The 12,463-nt window shown below is 39.4% G+C and overlaps 1 non-coding gene across 1 annotated transcript; it reads right to left on the bottom strand.

The window, feature by feature from the left end:
* Positions 1-8,252: 8,252 nt before the first annotated feature.
* LOC132537098 (U1 spliceosomal RNA) lies at positions 8,253-8,418 on the bottom strand. Its single transcript, XR_009548586.1, has one exon. It is a non-coding gene; the product is annotated as a U1 spliceosomal RNA (small nuclear RNA).
* Between the last annotated feature and the right edge of the window lie 4,045 nt (positions 8,419-12,463).

Raw genomic sequence — 12,463 nt, forward strand, 5'->3', positions numbered from 1 at the left:
TCTAAGTTCATTTCCCACGTCTACGCTCCACCGGACCTGCCAATATACGTGGATATCTTCGCCCACCTTGTCCAACGCTTGACGTCTCGTCACCCAATCTGGTCCCCTACGCCTACACTGAACTCTGTTCCAGTCTCTTGGAAACAGAGTTGGCAGTCAGCTGAGGTAAAGAACAAACACCTCATCACAGACCCCTACAAGCGTCAACCCGGCTTTGACCTAGCACGTTATGATTGGGCCCTCCTCAATCGCTATCGAACAGGCCATGGCCAGTGCGCCGCTATGTTCCATCGCTGGGGAGCCAGAGACGACCCGCACTGCCCCTGCGGCTCCAGACAGACTATGACCCACATAGTCAACGACTGCCACCTCTCCAGATTCAAAGGAGGTCTCGAAACTTTACATCAGGCTCAACCTGACGCTGTTGACTGGCTACGGAAGAAGGGCAAACGTTAGAAGAAGAAGAAGGGCATCTTTGTCAGAGCTGCCCAGAGGTGTGGGCCTATATCTCTTTTTGTTATAAAACGTTGTATCTTTCAGAACTGTTAAGGGAAAAAAAATCTAAAATTTGAGTTTATCTACTCTTGATTCATTTAAAATATATAAAATTTACTATTCCTTCTGGCATCTTTTTTCTAATTGGAATATAATTAAAAAAATTTAATTTATAAAAATGAAATATTGACTATGGAATATAATTTTTATATAAAAATAAATTTACCCTTTTCACCATTTCTATTCTCTTTTGTGAAAGATTTTAAAGATAATATACTTTTGTGTTGTAGTTTTAACTTCTTGGAGATTGTTTTTTGTAATTGTTTTGTTTCTTCCAGAGCACTGTTCATCTCTGGCGTATGGTAGTTCTGGGGACTGAACTTGGGACCTTGGAGTTTCAGGTATGAAAGTCTTTTGCACAATCACTACACTATCTCCCCAGTCCAAAACAAGTCAGTTTATGAAATCTTTTGTTTTGCTAACTCTTTATTTTCTTGACTGTAGACAAATTTCTGTTAAAATACCCCCAGTTTCATCTTTCTTTTATATTTAATTAAAAAAATTTTATTTATTTGTTAATTTTTGCCACCAATGTTACCGCTCAGTGCCAGCACTATGAACCTACTGCTCCTGGTGGCCACCTTTCTTGTTGTTACTGTTTTTCTTACTGCTGTTGTTGTTGTATAGGACAGAGACAAATTGAGAGGGGAAGAAAGAGCAGGAGAGAGATAGACACCTGCAGACTCTGCTTCGCCGCTTGTGAAGTAACACCCCTTCAGGTGGGGATCCTTGCATGGGTCCTTACTATATTTCATTTTTAACTAACATTCCATGGAGACCTTACGAAATATTCCATACTTTTTTTTTTTTTAAGCATTGGGACTTCTGTGGAGATTATAATAGGTTGAGATAAACAGATAACTGAACAAGTAAATAATTCATGTATCAATTTGCAATGAGTGGATGGACAAAGAATCATGCAGAGAAAGTAGATGGAAGAATGATGGTGCAGGAGTCTGAAAAGATTTGTCTAATAATGTGACATTAAAACAAGGATTTGAAGGAAGTGACGGTTTGAGTAATGCATATATCTGGGGAAATTGAATCTATATAGAGTGAACTGAGTGTGAAGGCTCTGCTGTTTGGCACATGAAGAGGAAAGGAAGGGAGGTGGTTGGTCAGTGGAGCACCTGGTTGAATACACATATTACAGTGCTGAAGGACCTAGATTCAATTCCCTGTCCCAACCTGCAGGGGGGAAGCTTCACAGGTAGTGAAACAGTGCTGCAGGAGTGAAACAGTGCTGCAGGAGTCTCTTTCTCTCCCCCCCCTCCTCTCTCTCTCAATCTCTTCCTTCCCTTTCAATTTTTCTCAGTAAGGAAAGAATCAGGAACTGATTATGGTAATTATAATACACACACATCAGGGGAGGTGTTTTTTTTTATACTTTGCTCTTTTAAAAAAAAATTCTATTTATAAAATGGAAATATTGACAAGACTATAGAGTAAGAGGGGTACATTTCCACACAATTCCCCAACCAGAACTCCATATCTCATCCCCTCTCCTGATAGCTTTCTTATTCTTTAACCCTTTGGGAGTATGGACACAGGGTCATTATGGGGTGTAGAAGGTGGAAGGTCTGACTTCTGTAATTGCTTCCCTGCTGAACATGGGCATTGACAGGTCGATCCATACTCCCAGCCAGCCTCTCTCTTTCCCTAGTGGAGCAGGGCTCTGGGGAGGTGGGGCTCCAGGACACATTGGTGGAGTCATCTGCCCAGCAATATACCTAAAATAGACCTACTAGCTTTTACCAAAATGGAGACCCCAAATCTTCATCTGCAATATTCTTGCTTTTAGGTTCATCATTAGTCAACAATGTGTTCTGCTTTATATCTTAACTCTTTTTCAGCCACCAGGTTCCAGATGCTAATATGATGCCAACTTAACTTCCCTGGGTGTGTTATTTTTTTATGTTGAATTGACCATTCAGTTATACGTTGATGATTAGATACTTCCTAATATTTGAAGGAAGTATGCTGGCAAAAATGTCAGGAGTCCTGATATTAAACAAAGGAAAGGAAAGGAAGAAAGAAAGAATGAAAGGAAAAGAAAGGTCTAGAGGTAGATATGGGATCCACCAGAACAAAAGAAATGATTAAGTGAATTCCTTTTAAGGGGGAAAATTAGGCTCTAATCAAGAAAAAAAAAATCCCATAACTAGGTAGCTTCTTATTTCTGGGTAGAAATTGTTCATTGACAGTCCAAGTTATCCTATTTTTATCATTCTCAAATGGAGAGTTCATTATCATATCCTGAGGCCACCATTGCATATCTGTCTGTGAAGAGAGAAAATGACATGCCTGGGAGGAAATGTCTGGACCTGTTGAAGTGACTGACACATTACTCAGAGCTGAGTGGTTTGACCTGAAAGGACTTAGGTAATTATTCCCTCTCTCTGTTTTTTTTTTTCTTGGTAGTGTTTACACATACATTTTAAAGAAGTGATTGAACAATTAGCATGGCTTGTTTTGTTAGTAGAAACAACATATTATATAAAACTCTAAGGCTTCAATGGTCAAATAACTAGTCAGGAATCTCCCATTCCTTTCAATATGTCGAACTCTTTAATTCTAACCTGAGCCTTTTCTCCACATAATGCATTATAGACAGCACTTTCCCTGATGACAAAAACAAACAAACAAACAAAACCAGAAACACACACACACACACACACACATTTAGGAAAAAATACTGTGAGATTAAAATTTTTTAAAATTATCTTTATTTATTTATTGGATAGAGACAGTCATAAATTGAGAGGAAGGGGGAGAGAGAGGGAAAGAGACAGAAAGGCACCTGCATATCATCAGATGATATGTCTAGAACTTCTTAAAACACAGACTGAAAAAAAAAAAAAAGAAGAAAGACACCTCCAGCCCTGCTTCACCACTCGCAAAGCTTTCCCTCTGTAGGTGGGGTATTGTGAGATTTTTAAGTCAACAAGACCTGTGGTTCAATTGCCAGTGTGTTTAGGATGCTTCATTTGGTCTGCCAGTACAGTCTGATAAAAGCAGAACAAGTACATTTTAATCTATAAACATTAAGAATCTTTTAGACATCAGGCAGTAGTGGCAATCAAACAGCCTTGAAAAATGTGTATTTTGGTGCATTGTGTCAGACTTATTTTTACAAATTGAAGTTCAATTTCCTATCAGTGTAAATAATAAGATGATGTATACTTCACTTAACAAGGGCTACAACTTCAGTTTAGAGTTTGTGGCAAATTCTATAGGTAACATGGTGAGTTTATAATAAGGCAATGAGAGAGAGAGAGAGATACAGACAGACAGAGAGAATGAGACTTAATTTTTAAAAAAAATTTTATTTACAAAATATAAATATTGACAATACTATTGGATAAGAGGGGTACATTTCCACACGATTCCCACTACCAGAACTCCATGTCCAATCCCCTCTTTTGATAGCTTCCCTATTCTTTATCCCTCAGGGAGTATATGGACCCAGGATCATTGTGGGTGCAGAAGATGGAAGATCTGGCTTCTATAATTACTTCTCTGTTGAACACGGGCATTGGCAGGTCAAGCCATACTCCCAGCCTGAAGAGACCTAATTTTAAGATTCAAAAACATGCATTATTTTGATTTTGGTAAGTGGTAAAGTGGGAAGGAACTGGGATGATCTGACTATACATTCCCCCATCCCGTCTCTGTTTCTCAGGATAAGGTCCCCTGCTTCCTAACTATCTTTTTCAAGCAGATAATCTGCAGTTTCTGGTCTCAGAAGCGCCTTCAGTTTCATGTCAACTGGCAGAATTATTGACACACATCACTCACATGGTCCCACTGGAACTAAGGCTGACCTCAGCCCTTAGGTGCTTGAGAACCTCTCACAGTGCAAGCTCTCCTCCTCAGATTGAGCAAATGTGTCCTATAAACACTTGTTATTTTATTTTTATAAATCCTGAATCCATTTATTTATTTATATTATTGTTATTATTATTATTATTATAAACTAGGTTTATCTTTGGGGCTTGGTGCTGCCACTAAGAAACCACTGCTCCTGGTGGCTTTTTTTTTTTTTTTTTTTTTTTTGCCTCCAGGGTTATTACTGGGTCTCGGTGCCTGCACTACAAATCTACTGCTCCTGGAGGTCATTTTTCCAATTTTATTGCCTTTGTTGCCCTAGCTGTCATTATTATTATTGCTGTTTTTGTAAATTTTTTTTATTATCTTTATTTTATTGGATAAAGACAGCCAGAATTTGAGGAGAGTGGAGAGATAGAGAGGGAGAGAGAAAACTGCAGACCTGCTTCACCACTAGCAAAGCCCTCCCCCACCAACCCCGCAGGTAGGGAACAGGGACTTGAACCCCACTCCTTGCACATTGTAACATGTGTGCACAACCAGGTCTGCCACCACCTGCCCCCTGCTATTGCTGTTGTTGTTGCTGGGTAGGACAGAGAGAAATGGAGAGAGGAGGTGAAGACAGAGAGGGGGAGAAAAAGATAGACACCTGCAGACCTGCTTCACCACTTGTAAGGTGACCACCCCCTGCAGATGGGGAGCCTGGGGCTGGAACCGGGATTCTTAGCCAGTCCTTGCTCTTCGCACCATGTGCACTTAACCCAGTGCCCCACTGCCCGGCCCCCATTTTTTTCCATTTTTACTGGACAGGACAGAGAGAAATTGAGAGAGGAGGGGGAGATAGAGAAGGGGAAAGATACTTGCAGACTTACTTCATTGCTCTTGGGGCGGCTCTCTGTGGGTGGGGAGCCCGGGGTTCAAACTGGGATCCTTGAGTGGTGGGTCCTTGTGTTTTGTACTATGTGTGCTTAACCGGGTGCGCCCCCCGCCCCACACCAGACACTTGTTGATCTTATCTTTTCACTGATGGGTGTATAATATGTTTAAGTGGCTCTCATAGTTTGCTGTAGGGCTATCTCTCACTCCTTGAGCAAGTAGGATGAAGTAATAAACAAGTGGATCTGGAGAGTAGAGGCGAGAGTTGGGCTGTCCAATATGGACCATTCTAGGCACAGGAGGCTGCTGTGCACTGAAAATGTGACCATTTTAATGGTCTGCTATAAAGGTGAAATGCGGGAGTCGGGCGGTAGCGCAGCGGGTTAAGCGCAAGTGGCGCAAAGGGCAAGAACCGGCATTAGGATCCTTATTCTAGCTCCTGGCTCCCCACCTGGAGGGAAGTCGCTTCACAGGCAGTGAAGCAGGTCTCCAGGTCACTCTCTCTCTCTCCTTTTCTCTGTTTTCCCCTCTTATCTCCATTTTTCTCTCTTCTATCTAACAACGACGACACCAATAACAGAAATAATAACTACAACAATAAAACAAAGGCAACAAAAGGGAATAAATAAATACCAAAAAAAAGGTGAAATGCATACTAAATATTAAAGACTTCCTGGGGGGAGAGGGGAGTGCACGTGGTTAAGCGCACACATTATATTGCACAGGACCTAGGTTCAAGCGCCTGGTCCCCACCTGTGAGGGGACAGCTTTATGAGTGGTGAAGCAGGGTTTGGATGTGTCCCTTTTTCTCCTTCCCTCTCTATCTTCCTCTCCACTTTCAATTTCTCTCTTCCTTTATCCAATAATAAATAAATTAATTAAAAAAAGAAGAAAATAAATAGAAAAAATCTCCATAGAAATATAAATATATCGGTGGGCCAAGTAGGGGCGCACTGGGTTAAAAGCACATAGTATGAATAAAAAATAAATTAAAAAGAAAAGAAAAAGAAAAAAAACACGTAGTATGAAGTGCAAGGACAGCTGAAGGATCCCAGTTCGAGCCCTCTGTTCCCCACCTGTGTGTGTGTGGGGGTCACTTCACAAGCAGTGAAAGAACTCTGTACTTATCTATTTTTCTTTCCTCCTCTCTGTCTTCCCTACCTCTCTCGATTTCTCTCTGCCCTTTCCTATAAAAATAATGGGAAAAAAATGGTCTCCAGGAGCAGTGGATTTGTAGTACAGGCCCCAAGCCCCAGAAATAACCCTGGAGGTGAAAGAAAGAAAGAAAGAAAGAAAGAAAAAAAGAAACAAAGAAAGAAACAGAGAAAGAGAGAGAGAAATATAAATATAACATTAATAATTTCTTTATCTTCCTTTCTCTCTCTCCCCCTCCCTTTTAGTGCCAATACTACGAATCCACCGATCCTGGTGACCATTTTTTTTTCCTATTTTATTGGATAGAACACAGAGAAATTGAGAGAGGAAGGGGAGACAGAGAGGAAGAGAGAAAGATAGACACCTGTAGACCTGCTTTGCTGCCCATGTGTGCTTAACTGGGTGTATTACTGCTTGGCCCCCTATCACTAATAATTTAATGTTGATCACATATCGCAATAATAGTTGGGGTCTATTGAACTAAATAGAATCAAAGAAAACTTGAAAATTACATAGCCAGTTTACGTATTTCTACTGGGAAACTGTGGTTTCCCAGTATGTACATACAGCATACATGTATGTGTATACAAGTAAAGGTATATCAAGAGGAAGGATTTCTTCAAGGACTAAGAGCTTGACCAGGTTGAGTGCAGTTTATAAGACTTCTTCTCATCGGAGAAGAAAATTTACCTAAAAATGAAAGAGTTTAATTTAGGGTATGGTCAATTCAGATATACATTTTATTTATTTATTCTTTGTTATTTTTCTTTGGTTCTTTTATTATTATTATTATTATCATTATATTTTTTATGTATTGGATAGAGACAGTCAGAAATTTAGAGGGAAGGCATCTCCCTATAGAGGGAGAGAGACACACACACACCTGCAGCCCTGCCTCACCACTTGTGAAGCTTTCCCCCTGCAGATGGGGACCGGGGGCTCAAACCTGGGTCCTTGTGCATTGTAACATGTGTGCTCAACGAGGTGTGCCACCACCTGGTCCCTCAGATGTCAGTTTTTTCTTTTCTTTTCTTTTCTTTTCTTTTCTTTTCTTTTCTTTTCTTTTCTTTTCTTTTCTTTCTTTTTCTTTTTAAATATATATATATATATATATATTTAAATTTATAAAATGGAAACACTGACAAAAGCCATAGGATAAGAGGGGTACAATTCTACACAATTCTCACCACCAGAACTCCGTATCCCATCCCCTCCCCTGATAGCTTTTCTATTCTTTATACCTCTGGGAGGATGGATCCAGGAACATTTTGGGATGCAGAAAGTGGAAGATCTGGCTTCTGTAATTGCTTCCCCGATGAACATGGGCATTGTCAGATCGAGCCATACTCCCAGCCTGTCTCTGTCTTTCCTTACTGGGGTGGGGCTCTGGGGAAGCAGAGTTTCAGGACACATTGGTAGGGCTGTCTTCCCAGGGATATCCGGTTGGCATAATGGTAGCATCTGGAACTTGGTGGCTGAAAAAAGAGTTAATCATGAACCTAAAGGCTGGAATTGTGCAGATGAAGATTTGGAGATAGCTAGTAGATCTATTTTAGATATATTCTAGATATCAGTTTTTTTTTTATTGAGATGGAATAAATAGAGAAATGTGGTATGTAACATATCTGGAATTCATGAGTAACTTCAGTGTGGAAGGTACAGATGGATTAGAGTTACTCCATAAGGCATCAAACACATGAATAAGAGAGCTGAAGCTGGAATCTCCAGCAACTGAGAAATCTGGTGATTTCTATTAAGGCTGGGAAAGTAATTAAGTAAACTAGTACTACAAGTATACTTAATGGTTTATTTATTTATTTATTTATTTTTATTAGACAGGGAAGAGTGCGGATGCAGTCCTCTGCTACTACAAATCCTGCAGTCAAGTTTCCCCCATTTGGGGGAAATCATGGGGGGTCAGCATATCTGGAGTGCAATGGATAAAAGCCTCTCCCTGGGAAAACCACCTTCATGATCATGATAGCTCCCCTGCTGGGTAAGTATTGCTTAATGAATTTTTATTGCATAACTATGATGAAGCAGGTTTTGATAGCATATAGACTTTAGATAAGAGATAGTTAACTTTTTTGAATGGGAATATTTAAAATAATTGTTCTCTTTCATACCTGAAACATTTTTGTAATGATTTATGAAATGATGCCTGATATTAATATGTAATAGAAAATAACCTATTGAAATCTAATAAAGTGTTTTGTCTTTATGATCTTTATGAATTAAACCAGTTTGCAAGTCACTGCTAGGGAAAGGAGATCATACTGGATGAAGATGAAGTTGGACATAAAATTAGTGGGGAATTCAGGGAAATTTTCATGTAATTTTTATGTATCTAGTATTATTTAGTATTTATTCATTATATGTATGTCTTTATTAATTTTGTTACTTTCTTTTGGTTTAAAGGAAATGCACTTCTTTTTTTTATGGTACTTGGACTTATGCATGTGTGAATTCATCACTGTGTGTCACTTTTTTTCATTCTAGACAAACATATCTTAGCAATTCCTCTCTTGAGGATATATTCTAAGGAACCTAACATACTCATCCAAAAAGATCTATATACACCTTTGTTCATAGCAGCACAATTTGTAATAGCCAAAACCTGGAAGCAACTTAGGTGTCCAACAACAGATGAGTGGCTGAGCAAGTTGTGGTCTATATAAACAACGGAACACGACTCAGCTATTAAAAATGGTGACTTAACTTTCTTCATCTCTTCTTGGATAGAGCTTGAAGGAATCATGTTAAGTGAGATAAGTCAGAAACAAAAGGATGAATATGGGATGACCTCACTCATAGACAGAAGTTGAAAAACAAGATCAGAAGGGAAAACACAAAGCAGAACTTGGACTGGATTTGTATTGTACCAAAGTAAAAGACTCTGGGTGGTGGGGGAAGGCTTCAGGTCCTGGAAAATGATGGCTAGTGGGGGTTGAATTGTTATGTAAAAAACCGAGAAATGTTACAAATGTACAAACTACTGTGTTCTGCTGTCAACTGTAAACCATTAATTCCTCAATAAAGAAATAAAAATTAGGGAAAACTCAGAAATGTTATGCATGTGCAAACTGTTGTATTTACTGTCGAATGTGAAACATTAATTCCCCAATAAAGAAATTTAAAAAAAGAAATAAAAAAAATCTTAGCACCAAAGCTTCCTCCATTTCCACAGCACCTCCCATGAAATACTGAGGTTCCAGTCTGAGTGCAGGTGATCTAACTAGTAGTTGTTTCTCTGGTCCCAAATTCCACTGATGTTTGTTGTAGCATTAACTGTTAGTTTGTTAAAGAATTGAAGAGAGAGGTTTAACAGAAGTTACAAGGAGGGTCACTTCCAGAGATGTGGCTATGGAGTAGTAGCAGCTGTGTTTTGTTCTCCCTGAGCAACTAGGAAAAGTAATGAAAATCACCTGAAAACTCAACAAACTACCACCAGGATAGCTTCAAAAACCCAGCAAGCCACAGGTGAGTACAACCACATGTGGCTTATAGACAGCAAGAGGCTAAGGGAGAGATTCCTGGGACTAAAGGACTATACTCAGTAATGGCTAGTGCCAGTCTGGGAGTTTGAAGACACACCACTTCCGGGTCTGAATTTTAGTAATAGAAGTTACAAGGAGATAGAAACTCTACTCACTAGATGAAGTTAGTTGTAGCTGAACAGATACTTCACAAAGAAGACATACAAATGGTCAACGGACACATGAGAACAATTCTCATCATCCTTTCTTATTAGGCAAATTCAAATCAATGAGAAACTACCTCACATCTTTCAGAGTGACCTTCGTCAACAAGGATAAAAACAAGAAGCACTTGTGAGTATGTGGAAAAAGGAAACACTTGTATACTATTAGGGTGTGTGTGTGTGCGTGCAAATTGGTCTAGTTATTTTGGAAAATAGTAAAAAAAAACAACAACAAAAAACTTTAGTTTTTTGTTTTCAAAACATTAAAAATAGACCTAGCAAATGATCCAACCACTTCAGAGATCTCTATCAAAAGAACACACACACACACACACACACACACACACACACACACACACACACACAATGATCTGAGAAGAGATGAGAAGTGATATCCACCCTTGCCTTCATGGCAGCGTTACTTATAAAAGTCATGATAAGGAAAAAAACTCAAAGACATAATGACAGATAAGTGGAAAAAAAAAGTGATATTTTTATGACAGGACATAACACAAAGGTAAGAAATGGGGTGATCTTATGCTTTGCTACAACATGGACAGAGTTGGAAGGGAATCATGCCATGTTAAATAAGCCAGAAGAAGGTCAAAGGTCAGGTGACCTCATTCATAGATGGGATATAAAAAGACAGAGCAAAGGGACAAGCAAGTATACACACACACACACACACACACACACACACACACACACACACACACACACACACAATTGAACTTCTGAAGAATAACAGAAGTACCAAGGACAGAGAGGATGCTTAGGGCAGAGGGGGCTAAATGGACTGTTGCAGATAGAGGCTGATAATTTAGTAATGGAGCAATACCCATTTTGAAGGGAGGTGACATGACTCAAATAAAACACATACAGTCAATCTTATAAATCAGTATGGGCTCACTATATAAAATAAAACATTAAAAATATAACAAAACATAGTCCAGCATTACATCAATGAGATAAGTGAATAGCTTCATCCAATATGGAGGCCCCAAATTTCATCTGCTATATTCTTACCTTTAGGTTCTTGATTATAAAACAGTTTGTTCTGCTTTATATCTTACTGCCAACAAGTTGTAGATGCTACCATTATGTCACCCTAACTTCCCTGGGCAGATGACCTCACCAATGTGTCCTGGAATCTCCCCTCCCTACAGCTCTGCCCCACCAAGGGAAGATAGAAACAGGCTGGGGTATGACTCCACCTGTCAATACCCACGCCCAGTGGAGAAGAAATTCCAGAAGCCAGACCTTCCACCTTCTGCACCCCATAAGGAGGAGGGATAAAGAATAGGGAAGTTTCCAATGGAGGGGATGGGACATTGTTGGTATGCTTCTAAAAACCCCTTCTGTTTCATTTGGTTTAAATCCCCCCTGCTTAACACTGCATTCTATTTACATAACCACTGTATTCTATTTACATAACCTCTGTTAACAAGCACCACCCTCCCTCCAGGGCATTGGTGGTTTAGTGGTAGAATTCTCACCTGCTCCGCCCCCTCTCCTTGTCATACCCTGATTTTCACCAGTCACTTTTCTCTCTACCCTCTCTCTGCGTCGCATCCTGTTCCCACCCTACTGGGCTAGTATATTTATAAAGACAAGATTGTTTGTAGTTAGTTAGTTGAGTTTAGCTTAGCTCGGCTTAGATTGTGCTGCGTCCTGCATGAATAAAGAGATACTGCGTACAACCCAGCCATGAGTCCCGGGTCGTCTGTCTCCACCCGCGAAGCCAGCCCGACAGGACATAAAACTCTGGTAGTGGGAATTGTGTGGAATTGTACCCTTCTTATCCCACAATCTTGTCAACCATTATAAAACACTAATAAAAAAAATGATGAAGATAGAGAAACAGGATTAAGAGACTGCAGTAGAATAAACTGAGACTGGAGGAGTCGGGTGGTAGTGCAGCGGGTTAAACTTTACAGGTGGTGAAGCAGGTCTGCAGGTGTCTTTCTCTCCACTTCTCTGGAGAAATTTTCCCATCCTCTCTCCATTTCTCTTTGTCCTATCCAACAACAACAACATTAATAATAACAACAACAACAACAACAAAAAACAAGGGCAACAAAAGAATAAATAAATTAATAAATATCAAAAAATTAAAAAAAAAGAAAAAAAAACAATAAACTTAGCCTGAACCACCTTGTTTTGAATGTTGAACAGAATAATAGCAGGAAGTTGTACAAAATTTATCGTTGGGTGGTAATGAAGAAGACAGCTTCCCATTTTGACCAAGAACAATTAGTTATATATTTAAGATATATATGTTTTTTATTATTAAATTAAGTATAAAAACATATTCTTGTTTGATGAAAGAAGAAAGTGCCTTGAATATCA

The sequence above is a fragment of the Erinaceus europaeus genome, chromosome 2 (genome assembly GCF_950295315.1).
Source record: "Erinaceus europaeus chromosome 2, mEriEur2.1, whole genome shotgun sequence".
Lineage (NCBI taxonomy): Eukaryota > Metazoa > Chordata > Mammalia > Eulipotyphla > Erinaceidae > Erinaceus > Erinaceus europaeus.